Raw genomic sequence first — 18,832 nt, forward strand, 5'->3', positions numbered from 1 at the left:
TTTATTTGCCTTTAAACTTTCAAATTGCATATGTATATCTGCAAATGACAGTCTTCCTGAACTCCCCAAAATGGACAACTGGTTTTTCCTTCAGATCTTTCTTCCACCTGTGAATTCAGCCATGATAGGTTGATATTATTTGAAATCTCTGATGGTGGTAGAAGGATTTGTCATACAATGGGTCTGTTCAGTGCTTTCATAATAAATAAGGAAGTTGTTAAGTCAGGCAAACTGGTTTAGATATTGAGCAAAGATTTAACTCAGACTCCTAGAGAAGCAGTGCGGCCGAGTGAAAAAGCAGCATGGCATAGAGAAAAGACCACAGGCATTGGGAGTCATGGAAAATGGGCTCTAATTTTGGCTCTGCTACTTCTTTCCTGGGTCACCTTGGGCAAGTCACTTAACCTCTCTGTGCCTCATTTTCCTCCTCTGTAAAATGGGGTTTCATTACTTGTTCTCCCTCCTCCTTAGGCTGTGAGCCCCATTTGGGACAAGGACTATGTCCGACCAGAATATCTTGTATAATAATAGTAATAATAATAATAATGGTATTTGTTAAGCTCTTATTATGTGCCAAGAATTGTTCTAAGCACTGGAGGAGATACAAGGTTATCAGGTTGTCCCAGGTGGGGCTCACAGTCTTAATCTCCATTTTACAGATGAGGTTACTGAGGAACAGAGAAGTTAACTGACTTGTCCAAAGTCACACAGCTAAGTGGGAGAGCCAGAATAAGAACCCACAACCTCTGACTCCTAAGACCATTTTGTTTTCACTAAGCCATACTGCTTGTATGCACAGGACTTAAAGATGATGATGATTATGGTGGTATTTGTTAAGCACGTATGTGTCAAGCACTGTTCTAAGCACTGGGATAAATAAAAGAAAATCAGGTTGAACACAGTCCCTATCCCACATGGAGCTCACAACCTTAATCCCCATTTTAAAGGTAGGGTGACTGAGGCACAGAGAAGTGAAGTGACTTGCCCAAGGTCATGCAGCAGAAAAGCAGCAGAGTTGGGATTAGAACCCAGATTCTTCTGACTTCTAGGTCCATGCTCTATCAACTAAGCCATCCTGCTTCCTTTAATTTACACAATATGCATAAAAAGTGCATAACAAGTACCAATATTATTATTAGAGGTTTTTATTTTAGCAAATTTGATATGCTCTTGTGATCTGTGTTACAACCTCGGTCATTCTTCATCCTTTTGCTAGTTCCTCTGAGCATCTTAATGGAATACACCAAGCCTGCTATTTCCAAAATTTATTAATATTAAAGAATAAAGATTGATTCAAACCTGTTGCCTTCACTTAAAGGGATTCATTCACTTCCATAAAGCATCTGGAAAAATATTGATTTGCCATTCTGGTTATTTAAAGTGTCTTCGAGGAAGTATAGAAGGACAATGAAATTAGAGCATTTATAAAGGAAAGAGATAAACTCTTTGTGTGGAAGATGGCCTGAAAGTACATCTAGAAGGTCTAACAGAATTTAAGACCATTAGACGTTCTTTCTATTGAGTTTCTGGAAAACATGTTCCTTTCTTTATGCGTGATCATATGAGAGCACAAATGGCCTGTGTTCATTTTCATATTAAATTGTAAGCTTCTTTTGAGCAGGGATCGTGTTTACTGAATGTTTTGTACTCTCCCAAATACATAGAACAGTGCACTGCACATGGTAAGTGCTGAATGAATATCACTAATTGACTGATTAATTGAAGAGTTAGCCAAAGAACATCCAAATACTTTATATAAATATGTCTGGTCAAAGCTTTGACATTTATTAATAATTAATATTTTATGATGGTGCCTCTTCATCCCTGAGGACATGGTAGGGAGTTAGACTGGTGTTTTGTTATTTGATATTAAAGATATGTAACCTAAATCAGATTTTTTTAGTTAAACAGTATAGTAGGAAACTCTAGATGTTCCTGTCACTCATTTTTTCATACGAAAGGAAAGGATGATGAATGACTGGAAAATCTAATCATTGGTGTTGTAAAGGAAATCAAGAAAAAGGCTAGTCAATTTTCTTTATATGTTTGGAAATATTTTCATGTTTATGGCTCATTTTTAAAGTAGAGGTTCTCCATAAAGCAAAATAGATTTTTTCCTTTCCATAGCCTTACAAATTGGTTTGTATGATACACTGCACCCTATCATGAGTTATCAACAACGTTGTTTGAAAAAAATTTTATCTTTTTGAGAAATAAAACAGTTTCACATGGTAAGAAAGAATGAACATTCAAAGTTTTGTATAGAATTTGACACTAAATAAATATTTTGGAGGACCTCTTCTCTTACCTGACCTTAGTATTAATAACATGTTTTGCCCCTGAATGCAAATGAAGCAACACCAACCAGTGAATCAGCAGGTTTTTAATATATGGATCTGTGAACTTCAGTTCACTTTCCAACATGCAATTTCCATTTTTTCAGTTTAACCAGGAACAAGGGAAGACTGTGACTAACTCCTTTATTCCGTACCCACGGTTACTATTAGCATTGCATTCCTGAAGTAATACTTGACAGGTTTTTGAGTCTAGAAAATTGTTGACTCTACTCAACTCCATATATGATGTATGTCTGTATTTATCTTAAAAGTTAATTTTTATTATAACTTGCATTTTCATTAGTTTTTGCTTTTAAATGATACTGTTAGTTGCTGTTGGACAAAATAACCATCACTGTCATCAAATGATAGCAATCTAAATGAGTGCCAAAATAGAAGTGATACAAGATATAAGCCAAAGTTTTGAGAAATGTAATTTCTTTTTCTTGTACACATTACACAACATTTTATGTGCCATTGAATTATGACTCCTGGAGGTAAATAGATGGACACATTTTTGAATTGATATTGCTATCCCCTGCTGTTTCTATCTTCAAGGGCAGTTCTGTGTTTTATTAGCTCTTGAAGGAAAATGCTTTGAAGAAAATGAATCTTTTATACATTTAAGTATTGCTCACCCAATAAGGCCACAAATAAATCTGCAGTGCTAGCTTAATTCTTAGGATGGTACTAAAGTGGACAAAAGAAAGCGTGGCTTTGGACAAAGAATGATGATGACAAAAATATATCAAAATGAAGCATTGGTCTCTAATAATAGTGGGATCAAAAACTCATCTTGTCTTTTGCATAATCAACAATTGAACAATGTCTCCCTCATATAATTGAATCTAAAGCATATGTTTTGTAACTCGTCAATTTCTTTAAAATATATTATTCACATAGTCTTTCTTTTATTGAGACACTAGATAAAGATGGTAATCAATCAATCAATCAATCAATCGTATTTATTGAGCACTTACTATGTGCAGAGCACTGTACTAAGCGCTTGGGAAGTACAAATTGGCATCACATAGAGACAGTCCCTACCCAACAGTGGGCTCACAGTCTAAAAGGGGGAGACAGAGAACAGAACCAAACATACCAACAAAATAAAATAAGTAGGATAGAAATGTACAAGTAAAATAAATAAATAAATAAATAAATAGAGTAATAAATATGTACAACCATATATACATATATACAGGTGCTGTGGGGAAGGGAAGGAGGTAAGACGGGGGGATGGAGAGGGGGACGAGGGGGAGAGGAAAGAAGGGGCTCAGTCTGGGAAGGCCTCCTGGAGGAGGTGAGCTCTCAGCAGGGCCTTGAAGGGAGGAAGAGAGCTAGCTTGGCGGATGGGCAGAGGGAGGGCATTCCAGGCCCGGGGGATGACGTGGGCCGGGGGTCGATGGCGGGACAGGCGAGAGCGAGGTACAGTGAAGAGATTAGTGGTGGAGGAGCGGAGGGTGCGGGCTGGGCAGTGGAAGGAGAGAAGGGAGGTGAGGTAGGAGGGGGCGAGGTGATGGAGAACCTTGAAGCCCAGGGTGAGGAGTTTCTGCTTGATGCACAGATTGATCGGTAGCCATTGGAGGTTTTTGAGGAGGGGAGTAATATGTCCAGAGCGTTTCTGGACAAAGATAATCCGGGCAGCAGCATGAAGTATGGATTGAAGTGGAGAGAGACACGAGGATGGGAGATCAGAGAGAAGGCTAGTGCAGTAGTCCAGACGGGATAGGATGAGAGCTTGAATGAGCAGGGTAGCGGTTTGGATGGAGAGGAAAGGGCAGATCTTGGCAATGTTGCGGAGCTGAGACCGGCAGGTTTTGGTGACGGCTTGGATGTGAGGGGTGAATGAGAGAGTGGAGTCGAGGATGACACCAAGGTTGCGGGCTTGTGAGACGGGAAGGATGGTAGTGCCGTCAACAGAGATGGGAAAGTCAGGGAGAGGACAAGGTTTGGGAGGGAAGACAAGGAGCTCAGTCTTCGACATGTTGAGCTTTAGGTGGCGGGCGGACATCCAGATGGAGATGTCCTGAAGGCAGGAGGAGATGCGAGCCTGGAGGGAGGGGGAGAGAGCAGGGGCAGAGATGTAGATCTGGGTGTCATCAGCGTAGAGATGATAGTTGAAGCCGTGGGAGCGAATGAGGTCACCAAGGGAGTGAGTGTATATTGAGAACAGAAGGGGACCAAGCACTGAACCTTGGGGAACCCCCACAGTAAGAGGATGGGAGGGGGAGGAGGAGCCTGCAAAAGAGACTGAGAAAGAACGACCGGAGAGATAAGAGGAGAACCAGGAGAGGACGGAGTCTGTGAAGCCAAGGTCAGATAACGTGTGGAGGAGAAGGGGGTGGTCCACAGTGTCGAAGGCAGCTGAGAGGTCGAGGAGGATTAGGACAGAGTATGAGCCGTTGGATTTGGCAAGCAGGAGGTCATTGGTGACCTTTGAGAGCGCAGTTTCCGTGGAATGAAGGGGACGGAAGCCAGACTGGAGGGGGTCGAGGAGAGAGTTGTTGTTGAGGAATTCTAGGCAGCGCGTGTAGACAACTCGTTCAAGGAGTTTGGAAAGGAATGGTAGGAGGGATATGGGACGATAACTAGAAGGTGAGGTGGGGTCAAGAGAGGGTTTTTTTAGGATGGGAGAGACATGGGCATGTTTGAAGGCAGAGGGGAAGGAACCAGTGGAGAGTGAGCGGTTGAAGATGGAAGTTAAGGAGGGGAGAAGGGATGGAGCGAGAGATTTCATAAGATGAGAGGGAATGGGGTCAGAAGCACAGGTGGCCGGAGTAGCACTTGAGAGGAGGGAGGAGAGTTCCTCTGAGGATACCGCTGGGAAGGATGGGAGAGTAGCAGAGAATGTTGAGAGCCGGGGGGTTGGAGAAAGGGGGGAAGAGACTTTGGGGAGGTCGGACCTGATGGATTGAATTTTGTTAATGAAGTAGGAGGCCAGATCGTTGGGGGTGAGGGAAGGAGGAGGGGGAGGAACCGGGGGCCTGAGAAGGGAGTTGAATGTACGGAAGAGCTGGCGGGGGTGATGGGCATGGGTGTCAATAAGGGAGGAGAAATAGTTTTGTCTGGCAGAAAAGAGGGCTGAGTTAAGGCAGGAAAGGATAAACTTGAAGTGAACGAGGTTGGCATGGTGTTTAGACTTTCGCCAGCAGCGTTCAGCAGCTCGAGCATAAGAGCGAAGGAGGCGGACAGTGGCAGTGATCCAGGGCTGTGGGTTAGTGGTGCGAGAGTGGCGAAGGGAAAGGGGAGCGAGCGAGTCTAGCTGAGTAGAAAGGGTAGAGTTGAGAGCAGTAATCTGATCATCAAGACTGGGTAGAGAGGAGAGGGCGGCGAGGTGGGGTGTGAGGCGCTCCGAAAGATGGGTGGGGTCCAGAGAGCGGAGATCTCTATGAGGGAGTAATACGGATTTACAGGGGAAAGGAGTGTGAGTGAGGAGGCAGGTGAGAAGATTATGATCAGAGAGAGGGATCACAGAGTTGGTGAGGGTGGACACAGTGCAGCGGTAGGAGATGATGAGGTCGAGGGTATGACCAAGTTGGTGAGTGGGTGAGGTGGGGTGGAGGAAGAGGTTGGCAGCGTCAAGGAGAGATAGAAGGCGGGCGGCAGAGGAGTCGTTAGGGATATCCATGTGGATATTGAAGTCTCCGAGGATCAGAGTGGGCATGGAGAAGGAGAGAAGGAATGTGAGGAAGGGGTCAAAGTCGTTAAAGAAGTTGGAAGTGGGGCCCGGAGGGCGGTAGATGACGGCTACAAGAATCTGGAGGGGGTGGTAGAGGCGAATAATGTGGGCTTCAAAGGAAGGGAAGGAAAGGGAAGGGGGAGGAGGGATAGTGCGAAAGCGACATTGGGGTGCGAGAAGGAAACCGACACCTCCTCCTTTTCCGGTGAGTCTGGGGGAGTGGGAGAAGAAGAGGCCTGCACTGCAGAGAGCAGCAGAAGAGACCGTGTCGTCCGGCGACAGCCATGTTTCAGTTAGGGCGAGGAGGAGTAGAGAACTGGAAAGGAAAATGTCCAGGATGAAAGGGATCTTACTTAAAACGGAGCGGGGGTTCCAGAGGCCACACTTGGCATCAGCTATCGAGGGTGGGGAGGGAGGGGGAAGGGTGCGAGGGGTGGGGAGGGTTTGGATTGGGATGAGTTGGCGGGGGCCTGGGCGGGGAGAGTGGGAAGGGGGGTGGCAATGGGAAAGGAGAACTGGGATGGGGTGGGGACGGGGAGAAGGGGAGGAGGGGGGCCGGGAGGGAGAAGCGGAGGACCTGCGCTGGTACAGAGGAATCCTTGGTAGGGGTTGAGGGGGAGCGGTGTTGGTGGGTGAGAGGGAGGGAAACAGCTGGGTGGGAGAGGGGAAGGGGAAGGTGAGGAATGGGAATGGCAGTTGGGAGCAAGGGAACTGAAAGTTCATGGTGAGGTCAGCAGGGCGAGTGACAGTACCGCGGGGGGTTAACAATTGAGATGCAGAAGCAATAAAACAGTAGCAATGATAAAAGTAGGCGATGGCATCACAGGGTGTAGTTGAGCAATCAATATGCTATGGCAATAATAGAATTGGCAGACAATGATGCCACAGAGAGCAGATACAAACTATTAAGAGCTGGAGTAGGGTGGGCCAGTTAAGGGGGGTCAGGGAGCAGAGATACCTGGGGAGGGGAGCGAACAGTCAACTAGCATGGGAGGGCTGAGGAGGTGTGAATGAGGTTGTCGTTAATGTAACATGTAACATGGTGCTAACATGGTGCTAACAAGGTGCTAACAAGGGCTTTTTACCTGGGGGCGGGGGGAGAGTCAGTCAGGACCGGACCGGGAAGGTGGGGGGGGATGAGGGGCACTTTACGGAAGGCCTCCTAAGTGGGGGGGGTGGAAGCAGGGGGGGGGCGTCCGTGGGGGCGCTGAGATGGCGGGAGGGTGGGCGGCCGGGCCTACTCGGGAACAGAGTCCCGGGCGTCAATGGCGGCGCTCTGAGGAGAGGAGCCTTCCGGGAGCGGCAAGGCCGCGCGGTGTGATGGGGGCAGGCGGGCCTCTCGGGAACGGAGTCCCGGGAAACAGTGAAAGAAGAGGAAAACCTAGTCAAACAGGGGCAGAGCCCTATGAACAGCAATCAAAAAGTACTAAATAGGGTCTTCCTTTGGAAAAAAACCCTATTTTTTATAGTTCCAGGAACTTCAGTCTGCACCATGCTGCACATTTAGATGGAAGACAACTGAGATATAAAATTGGTTTCGGTGTACTGAGAAAAGAAATGGAGATAGAGGGTAGAGATCATATCGGTTACTAGTTTACTTTCTCAGCACACCTCACACAAACAGAACTGTTCCTTACCCAGTAATCATTTTTAACACTAGTTTAGTTTGCTTTTTAGACAATTGGAAAATTTTATTATTATGGCGAATTAATCAATTTACAGGAGTTTGCAAGGCTTCATTGGCAGATAAAAATAGTCTCAAGATTGGAGATTGCGTGGAATGTATACTAGTTTTACCATTATAATACATTTTTGAGTTTTATTCAAGCAACTATTGAATAAATCATGATAACAATAAGTATATTCGGAGCACGTACCTAATCGTTAACCCTTCAGTAGTGATATTCAGATTATCTACGTTTTCACGTAGATCATTGCAAGTTCTAAAACTTCTGAAATTCTGAGTTATTATTTGTAAGAAGAGTACAGTAAACATTCAGCAGATGAGATATAATAATAATTATGGTAATTTTTAAGCATTTAATTCGTGCCAAGACCTGTACTATACAATATAAACAAATCAGACATAGCCCTTGACCCACAAAGATAGGGACCATGCAATCAAGAAGATTTCAATCTAATTGGGATTGGAGCAAAACTAAGGTGTTTCCTTGCCATTCATCTGAAGCAGTAATCAATGAAACAATCAATCAATTAATCACTGGTATTTATTGAGCACTTATTGGGTGCTAAGCATTTGGGAGAATGCACTGCAACAGAATTGGTAGACACATTCCCTGCAGAGACAGAGGGACAAAGAAGCCAGAAATAAACACAAAAAGATCAAATAAATGGAAGAGGATAGAGGTTTAAAAAGGGGAAATGGGAAGCCGAGAGAGGAGGAGATAGAGAAACATACCCATTGGCACAGACATCAAAATATTAATATCATTATCATTATGGCATTTGTTAAGCGCCTACTATGTGCCAGGTACTGTACTAAGCATTGGGGCGGATACAAGCAAATCAGGTTGGACAGAGTCCATGTCCCAGATGGGACTCACAGTCTTAATCCCCATTTCACAGATGAGGTAACTGAGGCTCAGGGAAGTTAAGTGACTTGCCCAAGGCCAGACACAGCAGACAAATGGCAGAGCTGGAATTAGAACCCATGACCTTCTGACTTCCAGGCCTGGGCTCTATCCACTAAGCCATGCTAATCGAAGACAAAGAGAAAGTAAAAACAGAGGCAAAGATTTCTAACTGAGGGAAGGGCTAGTACTTAAAGCATGACAAAAAAAATTTAAATTGTCATTTTCACCAAGAGATTAAAAAACGAAACAGATTAGTGTTCCTCAGATCTAGACTGTAGCTCTAGATTATACACTGTAAGTAGACCTTAACCTAAGCCTATCTAGACTGTAATTTCATTATATACTTGTACTTCCCAAGTGCTTAGTACAGTGCTCTGCACACAGTAAGCGCTCAATAAATATGATTGAATGAATGAATGTCCACCAACTCTGTTGTGTTGTAATTTTGAAAGTACTTACTACAGTGCTCTGCGCACAGTAAACATTCAATAAATACCATAGATTTATTGATCTTTTGTTTGAATACGTTCTCATAGACTGTGACTCTATCAACCACCTACTAACTATACTGAAGCACAGTTATTCCTCCTCTCCCACTCCCTTCTGCATCAATCTGACTTATTCCTTTTGCTCTTCCTCCATCCCAGCCCCACAGCACTTATGTACATATCTGTCATTTTATTTATTTGTATTGATGACTGTCTCCCCCCAGTAGACTGTAAGCATGTTGTGGGCAGGAATGTCACTGTTTATTGTTAGGTTGTACTTTCCCAAGCACTTACTACAGTGCTTTGCTCACAGTAAGTGCTCATTAACTATGATTGAATGATGAATTTATCAGTAAAATAAACTGTTAAAAACTTTCTTGTCTGAAAGCCCATGGCTACCATCCCTAAGACAGCAACGAAATCAGTTAAGCCGTTGCTAGGGAGAGCAGAAGTGTTAACAAGGAAGGTGCAGGGAAGGAAAACCATGATAATGAAGAGGGAGTAGAAAGGGAAACGAGGTGTAATTAACAAGTAAGTGATTTTGCTTCAAAAGTGGAATTGTAAAAACAACAATGTGAGGACTCCTATCAAACTTTGAAAAGAAAATTTGGCAAAATCTGCATTATTTATGGTCTAAATCTTCTTATAATATGATGATAATAATAATAATGGCATTTGTTAAGCACTTACTATGTGCAAAGCACTGTTTTAAGTGCTTGGGAGGATACAAGGTAATCAGGTTGTCCCACGTGGGGCTCACAGTCTTAATCCCCATTTTACAGATGAGGGAACTGAGGCACAGAGAAGTGAAGTGACTTGCCCAAAGTCACACAGCTGACAACTGGTGGATTGTTACCATGGGATTAGAACTCATGACCTCTGACTTCCAAGCCCAGGCTCTTTCCATTGAGCCACACTGCTTCTCTAATACAGTGATAAATACGGTGTTTAAATCCAGGATAAATTATTTGTGGTGGCCAAAAGAAATCAGTAAGGAATTAATAACTCCAGTGTTGATCCTTATCTCTTTCCATCTTTAGAGTGGAAAAAGGAAAATAATGGCTGTTTACAAGAATCAATCAATCATCTTTATTGAGTTATTACTGTGTGCAAAGCACTGAACTAAGTGCTTGAGAAAGTACAATACGAAAGAGTTGGTAAACATGTTCCCTGCCACAACAAGTTTACAGTCTAGAGGAGTAAAATATGATCTCCCATTTACCCAAAATTAGAAGAATTGTATCTTGAAAAGGTGGAGCAGGATCTTTTATCTTCAGGGGTATCACACTAAAGGCAACTTTAAAAGAATACAAATGAAAGATGGGAGCAAGTGCAAGCTACAGTTATACAACTTTGTATACTATTTTGGAGTTTAATGGCAACAGGTGAGCAAATGGGGTTTGAGCTCATGTGAAATGTTGTGTTTGAAATTTAATACAAATAGGAATTCAACAGGTTCTGAGAAGGCATTTGGTAAAATGACATCAAATAGATACCAAGGTCGCCTTCATGTTCAAAGGATATTGTGCACATTGGTTAAAATGACAACGTTGTCTAGTGGAGTGAGCTCAGGACTGGAAGTCTAATTCTGATTATAATAATAACAGTACCAGTTAAGCACTATGTACCAAGCACTGAGGTTAGGTACAGATTAACCAGGTTTGACATGTCACATGGGGCTCACAGTCTTTGAAGGAGAGAGAATAGCTATTGAATTCCCATTTTACAGATTAAGAAACTAACTAAAGCACAGGCAAGTTGTAACTTGTCCAAGGTCAGACAGTAGACAAGTGGTGGAAGGGGATTAGAACCCATGTCCTTCCGACTCCCAGGCCTATGCCCTATCCACTAGGCCGTGCTGCTTCTCACTAGCCCTTCTTGATTCATTTTTCTGCCTTTTTGTTAACTCTTGCATCATTAAACAATGCACTACCCAGGGAACAGAATTCAGAGAAACTATTCAACTCTGCAATACTGGTGTTGATCTTTGGCTGCATGGGGAGATTTTCTAGATGTGAGCTGCTGCTTAAACTCATTCTTCTTCAGACAAAAACAAAAATTATGTTTATAAAGATATGTGTATAACTACAATTTATAAAATAAAGTTTATAAATATGTTCATAAGTAATAAAGTATCCAAGCTATATGGAAGCCAATCACATGGTTAAGGAAAGGTCAAGAGAGTGTTTGAGTCAAACTAACTGTAATATTCAATGATTTAAATGTACATTAGAGGAAAAATGAAGTTGTACATTTTCAAGAGCATCAGGTAATCTTGTCAAGATGGACTTCAATTTAGTTATAACCATCCAGGAAAATATAAAGGTAATTAACAGCCCCTCTATAAAAAGATTCCAAGGGAATTCAATGAGAAACCATCACCTATGAATCACAATCCTCCAAGGTATTATGGAAGGTCAGAGACGAAGGTGACTGTTTGCTACTAGGATGAAATGAAGAGGGGGTGAGATGGTAGGTTTGTCCATATGACTTTTACAGACTACCTGAGCCATCCAAAAATTTTGTGTTTGAGTCATTATCTACTGAAGATCAATGTTAACTGTATACAGAGACCTGCACTGAATGCTTGGGAGAATACAGTGGAGTCAGTTGTCATGATCCCTGCTCCCAAGGAGCATACAGTCTAGCTGGAGAGACGCTAAAATAAATTCTAGATAGGTGAATCAAGTAAGTTTTGTATGTAAGTGTTATAGAGGCAATGAGTGGAGTGTATACCTCAGTGCTTTGGGGGATGGACTTGAGTACATGGATGATGCAATGGGGAGGGAATTGTGGAGATGAAAGATTAGTCAGGGAACACTTCCTGGAGGAGATGTAATTGTAATAGGGCTCTGCAGATGGGGAATGGAATAATCTTGTCAGATGTGAAAGGGAGGGAGTTCCACACGTGACCAAGGGGTCAAGGGAAGTGTTCTTATTGTTTGTTTTACATTTTCCAGGAACCTGAGTGTACCTTTGCTAAGTTTCTGATCACTCCCTCCACTTTAGCTGGTACTTACCTGAATTTTTGTAGGTTGCCCTGAGTATTATTGGGAAAATAGGCAAAAGGTCTGGGACTTTCATACCCAGAATTAGGCTACTTCAGTTCATACCCAATACAGATTCCACAGTATTCTGAGGGTACTGTGATTCCAGCTCCCTGATATGCCAGTGTAATAATAATAATAATAATAATAATTGTAAGGATGGCATTTGTTAAACACTTACTATGAGCAAAGTACTGTTCTAAGCACTGAGGGGATACAAGGTAATTAGGTTGTCCCACATGGGGCTCACAGTCTTAATCCCCATTTTACAAACTACCATGCTTTTGCCTTTCTTCCTTCTAGTAGGATTAAAAACAGGCAATTAATCAGTGGTATTTCTAGAGTGCTCACTGTGTGAAGGGCACTGTACTGAGCACTTGGGAGAGTACAAGACAACAGAGTTTGTAGACACATTTCCTGCCCACAGCGAGCTTATCCTTGGGAAGGTGTGCAGATCTTCACACCTGCAACTTTTTTTTTTTAATTGGATAATATACAAGCCCAGAAAACTGAGAATCTCTGGTTATTTTATTAGAAAGGCACCATTCTTGGGTAAGGTAGGAAATTGAAGAGTGCCAAAAAACACATGGTGCTTTTGGTTGCTTTTGGGCCCGACTTCCTTTACTATGTCTTTTTCTTTATGTGGCCTGGAGGGAAAATTCAATGTCTGTATTTGTTCAGTGAATTTCAAGAAGATTCTCTGCTTCCTTTTCAAACGTAGGCTTGCAATTTTAACTGCTGACCTTGAAGTCCAGAAACAAACTCTGACAACAATAGACCTAAGAAGCATAAGGCTTTCCAATATTGCTTCTGTGGTTTGACTACTCAAACAGAGGCAAAAATAGATTTTATGAGAATGTTGCTTCAAACTAAACTTCCTTTATGCTATCCACTGCAATTTGTGGGAACTTTCCTTCCGTGATCTCCAGTGAGTGAATGTCACTCCATTGTAGGTAAAGGCTGAAATGCCTTCGTTTTTGAATCTTACTACTTGGTAGACTGCTTTGAAATTTCTGGATGATTTTATATGATTCTGACCTCAGTTATGTTTTCAAACTTCTCAGGATCTTGTCCTCATGCGCTAGGGATAGTACAGATTGGTTATTTTATTTTATTTTATGGCTTAATGTTCTTGTAAATTGCATTGAAAGAATCCAAGAAAATTACCACGTATATCAGCAGTGACAGTATAAATAGTTTTTCCTTCCAACAATTCTAGTGGATCACTATGGCAGAAATCAAACAATTTTTGTAAAGTGGTTAAAATTATATTCATACCATATAGGCTAGTTTTCTTTAGCTCAATTGAATTAAAAATACTTTATAAAGCTGAACAGAAAGTTTAATTTAAATGGGATGCTGGGTCAAACGTAGCTCCATAAAGATTTCTAGCCATTTCTCAATATCTGAATTGGTAATTCATTTGGCATTATTTGTGAAATTAGTATAATTACAATATTTTCAGCTATATATAATCCTTTGTTCACTCAAATGGTTTGAAATACATTGTTCTAGATATAGGTATGTCAAGAGTGAACGTAAGCAAGTTAGATGGTAATTTAAAGGTAATTATTTAATTATAATTGTAATACATGTGCTTTTAGGTTAGCCTATGATAACATTAAGCAAGTAATGATGATTTTATCACCAAGTGTCTAGTCAAGATAATGTTTTTCTTTCTTACTCAACCAAAGGAAGACTAGAAACCTTAAGTCGGTCTTATGATGTTTCCAGTCATAATTTCATGGATAAATTGTAATGCATTAGGTTGCTTATTCTTTTGGATGGTACATAAGACCCCTTTGAGAAACTGCCTTGATTTTTATCAGTTGTTCTTGTGGACAGATGGGTCAAGATAGCATCAGTGAATCCTTGGCCTTCTGAAATAATTATATGAATTTATTCTAGCAATGGATGTATCTGGAGTAGCCTCATTAATATTAATAGGTAGACATAACTAAGAGAAGATGCCAGTTGTAATAAACTATACATGTTTTAGAGTTTACTTCTTTAAACTCAAAGCAAAGCAAGAATAATACTGCAAGTGTAGTGTGAATGTATGTCACTGAATAAGTGCTTCATGATATCATACTTTTTTTTATTTCAGGTGTAGTGAGTCTAGATAATTTCATGAAGGAAAATTTTAAAAAAAGAAAAATGAAAGTGAAAGAAAAAGAAAAATTCTGGCAAGTAAAGCATTAAAAGGGACATCAACAAAAGAGACATACATTTGAAGTCTCTATCAAGGTTATTAGGCTACACTTGAAGCCAGGCAGAGACTTTCATAATAGTAATATTATTGATAATACTACTTGATAATACCTTGATAATAGAGACGCAGTATAGTTTAGAGGAAAGGGCATGGGTTTGGGAGTCAGAGGACGTGGTTTCTAATCCCAGCTCTGCCACTTGTCGCTGTGTGACCTTGGGCAAGCCGCTTAACTTTTTTGTGCATCTGTTACCTCATCTGTAAAACGGGGATTAAGACTGTGAGCCCCACGTGGGACAACCTGATTACCTGGTATCTGTCCCAGCACTTAGCACAGTGCTTGGCACATAGTAAGCGCTTAACAAATATCATAATAATAATTATTATTATTGTAGTAGTAGTTATAGAATTGATTTAGATTTTCTTATATGCAGAGCATTGTACTAAACCCCTTGAAAGAACACACAGATGAGCATTAGATGGGTCCCTGAACCTAAAGGTACCTCACAGTTTGAGAGTACAAGGAGGAAGAGGTGACTGGAGACAGCCGCATCAGGAGTGCTGAATCAATAAAACACTAAAATAGCATTGAACTAAGGAGGAAATAAGCAAAATAAAAACCAAAATCAGCAGGGGGTTGTGCCTAGAGAAGCGGAATTTCAGGCTCCTCATGGCTCAGGAGTCCAAAGCACACCCCTAGACACAACAGCCACTCCAGCAGCCATCATTCTTCCCAGGGTTTTGTGGAGGCGTGATGCCACAGGGTCTGTTACCTCTCCTGCCCGAGGGGATTGAAGTCAGGATGGGATGGCGGCTGCTTGATGGCACAGGAGAGTCACTTCCAGTTTTGGGGCTGACTGTCAGGACTGGTGAATGCCAAGGGCATTCAGTTGTCACTTAAACCTCCATGGTTTGGTCTGCAGAGAGCATGTCAGGAGCAGGAGCCCTGGATAGTGTCAGCTGAAAGCAGCAGTTACTGGTTGCTTGGCTCAGATGAGTTCTATATGAGTGAAATCCATTTGCTATGGTATTCGATTCACAGGTTTGGTGGCAATTCATTTTTTTTAATGATTATCGGTCTGTCCAGTGGAGATCAGGAAATTGGATCAGTTTCCAAAACAAGACAGGTGGACAAGATTAAGACCTGGATTCTGGAAAGATGAAACTAGGTGGGGACATATTTTGAAGTAAAAAAAAAAAAAGAAAAGCAGTGAAAGTTGTTCAGAAGACAAACATAGATCTGTGACTACATTCCACCATACAAGGAACCAGTCACTGAAGCTTGAAGATGATAGGCTTAAGACAAATACCATAATTACTCACATAATTGCCTCTACTTCATAATCAATCAATCAGTCATATTCATTCAGTGCTAACCGTGTGCAGAACACTGTACTAAGTGCTTTGAAAGTACAGTATAACAGAGTTGGTAGACGGGTTCCCTGCCCTATTCTGATTTTTGATGAGAAGATAAAAGATCATTCTGTACACACCACAGAATTGTAAACAGTGATTAACACGTGCCAAGAGATGAGAAGGAGCAGGTTAGAGTTCATTCAGTCTTATTTATTGAGTGCTTACTGTGTGCAGAGCACTGTACTAAGCACTTAGTTGGACAAACCAAGTGAGAGAAGTTAATTCATTAAGACTGCTGTAGACCAGGATGTATGGAGAAGGGTGAGAATGTGGAGAACACAGCAGAAGTGAGAGTGATTACTTCATTGAGCACCTATTGTATCACTTGGGAAAGTGCAATAAGACATAAGGGAGACACAGACTCTAGTATCCTCTTTCCTTCCTTTTCCTTCTGTCCTCCTTTACTTCTTTTTCATTTTTTTTTCCAATTCTCCTTATCACTGGATGCAATTCCCCATTTAATAGCCCTCCCCTGTTTTGCCCTTCTCAGGGTCGCATCTGGAGAGTTTTCAGTACTCTTCCAGTTTCGACTATGGGAGGGAGAGTCAAACAGGGGCCTACCCATTCCATTCCTAGCTTGGGCAGTGGCTAGCGAGTGGAAGGCAATCTGCTATAGGTCAGAACTCCCCTCTGCTGGGCAGCAGCAGCAGCATGGTAGAGAGTCGAGGTTGGAGACTCAAGTTGACTGCGCGGAAGGAGGCAATGGTAAATGACTTCTATATTTTTACCAAGAAAATTCTATGGACCCACTATCCGAAGTATTGCAGGTGGAGCTGGGGTGCTCTGAGAGAGATATACCCATGGTGTCGCTTGGGTCGGAGATGACTCAACTGCATAACACAAGACCCCTGTTTTGGGGTTGTAAAAATTATGTGAAAAGTGGAGCAAATATTTGAGTAAATATGGTAGAAACACTTCATCATACAGAGGTAGAAAGCTCAATAAATAACATTGATTGATAGATTGATTGATCATCAACAGTCACAGAAGGGATGGATAAAATGAAATTTCCCTCAATAGATGAGCATTTTCTACTGGTAATTTGTATGTATGTTTTTCCTTTTGTCTATGTTCTCACAAAGAAACCCATATTCACATATGTGCATGCATATTCATGTTAATTAATCACAATCAATGACATGTAATTGATGTTTACTGTGTGCAGAGCAGTATATATTAAGCACTTGGGACATTACAAAAGAATTTAAACACATATGCCTCCTCACTCAAATACACTACACACTGCATAAACATACACACATACTCTCTCTCTCTCTCTCTCTCTCTCTCTCTCTCTCTCTCTCTCTCTCTCTCTCTCTGTCTCTCTCTCTCATCAGGATTGCATAATGAATAGAGCATGGGCCTGGGAGTCAGAAGGTCATTAGTTCTAATCCCTTTCAGCCACTTTTCTGCTGTATGACCTTGGGCAAGTCACTTATAATAATAATAATGATAGCATTTATTAAGCACTTACTATGTGCAAAGCATTCATTCATTCAATCGTATTTATAGAGCACTTACTGTGCCCTATAAAGCGCTTGGGAAGTACAAATTGGCAACATATAGAGACGGTCCCTACCCAACAGTGGGCAAGCACTGTTCTAAGTGCTGGGGAGGTTACAAGGTGATCAGGCTGTCCCATGGGGGGCTCACAGTCTTAATCCCCATTTTACAGATGAGGTAACTGAGGCCCAGTGAAGTGACTTGCCCAAAGTCACACAGCTGACAAGTGGCGGAGCCAGGATTTGAACCCATGACCTCTGACTCCAAAGCCCGGACTCTTTCCACTGAGCCATGCTGCTTGTCTGCTTCACTTCACTTCTTTGGGCCTCAGTTACCTCATCTGCAAAATGGGGATGGAGACTGTGAGGCGCACATGGAACAGGTACTTTTTCTAGCCCGATTTGCTTGTATCCACCCTAGCACTTGGTACAGTGCCTTGCACATAGTAAGTGCTTAATAAATATAATAATCAATTATTATTATTATTATCACTCATTCATCTTCATACAGAATGTATCAGAATTAGGCAATCAATCAATAAGTGGAATTTATTGAGTGCTTACTGTATCCAGGCACTCTATTAAGCACTTGGAAAAATACAGTACATCTGAGTTGGTAGATGCAATCCCTGCCCACAAGGAGTTTACAATTTATAAGGGAAAACGGACATTAAAATAAATTACAAATGGGGAAAAGTAGATAAAAAATAACATCAGCAAAGAAGGACCTTGGTTCTAATCCTAAATCCCCCATTTGTCTGCTGTGTGACCTTGGGCAAGTCACTTCACTTCTCTGTGCTTCAGTGATCTCCTGTAAAATAAGGATTAAGATTGTGAGCCCCTGGTGAACTGTGTCTAACCCAAATAGTAAGTGCTTAACCAACACCACAAGTTTTATCATCATTATTATTATTATTACCGTATAACATCACTGCAGTTTTCTCTTCACCCTTCCAGACAGGCCCATCCTAAATCTAATGGTTAGGACCTTCTCCTCACTCCAACTAGTGTATAGTGTATAATATAGTATAAAGGAAAGGAGGGAGGGAAGGGAGAGGGAAGACAGTTTGCCTCACCCAGGATGGGTGAGTAATCTTGCTCCAGGGAGCCGGAGATCAGGAAACTTTGTGGGAACCAAACTGTGGGGTGGGGCCAGCCGGGACTGGACACAGGGCTGAAACCAGCAGGAGTGCAGTGGGGGAAACAGAGATGACAAAACACACACACGCACACACGCACACACACACACCACCCCACCACCCCCGAGGGGGCAAGGTATATAGAGAGAGAGACCCACACACCCCTGTACTCTCATTCATTCAATCAATCGTATGTATTGAGCACTTACTGTGTGCAGAACTCTGTTCTAAGCACTTGGAAAAATACAATACAAGAAACAGTGACAATCCCTACCCAAAACGAGCTCACAATCTGGGGGGCGGGGTGGAGGGGGAGAAGACTTTTTATGGTATTTGTAAAACGCTTACTCTGTGCCGTGCACTGGTCTGGGCATTGGGGTGGGTGCAGGCTAGTCAGATTGGACACAGTTCCTGGCCCA

The 18,832-nt window shown here is 42.0% G+C and overlaps 1 protein-coding gene and 1 non-coding gene across 3 annotated transcripts in view; both read left to right on the forward strand.

Annotated features, from left to right (window-relative positions):
* The window catches only part of SYT1 (synaptotagmin 1), a 675,618-nt gene that overhangs the window by 231,119 nt on the left and 425,667 nt on the right, over nucleotides 1-18,832 (forward strand). The gene's annotated exons all lie outside the window — the stretch shown is intronic.
* On the forward strand, nucleotides 16,253-16,390 carry LOC119937432. Its single transcript, XR_005454102.1, has one exon. It is a non-coding gene; the product is annotated as a small nucleolar RNA SNORA7 (small nucleolar RNA).

Source organism: Tachyglossus aculeatus, chromosome 14 (genome assembly GCF_015852505.1).
Source record: "Tachyglossus aculeatus isolate mTacAcu1 chromosome 14, mTacAcu1.pri, whole genome shotgun sequence".
Classification (NCBI taxonomy): Eukaryota; Metazoa; Chordata; class Mammalia; order Monotremata; family Tachyglossidae; genus Tachyglossus; species Tachyglossus aculeatus.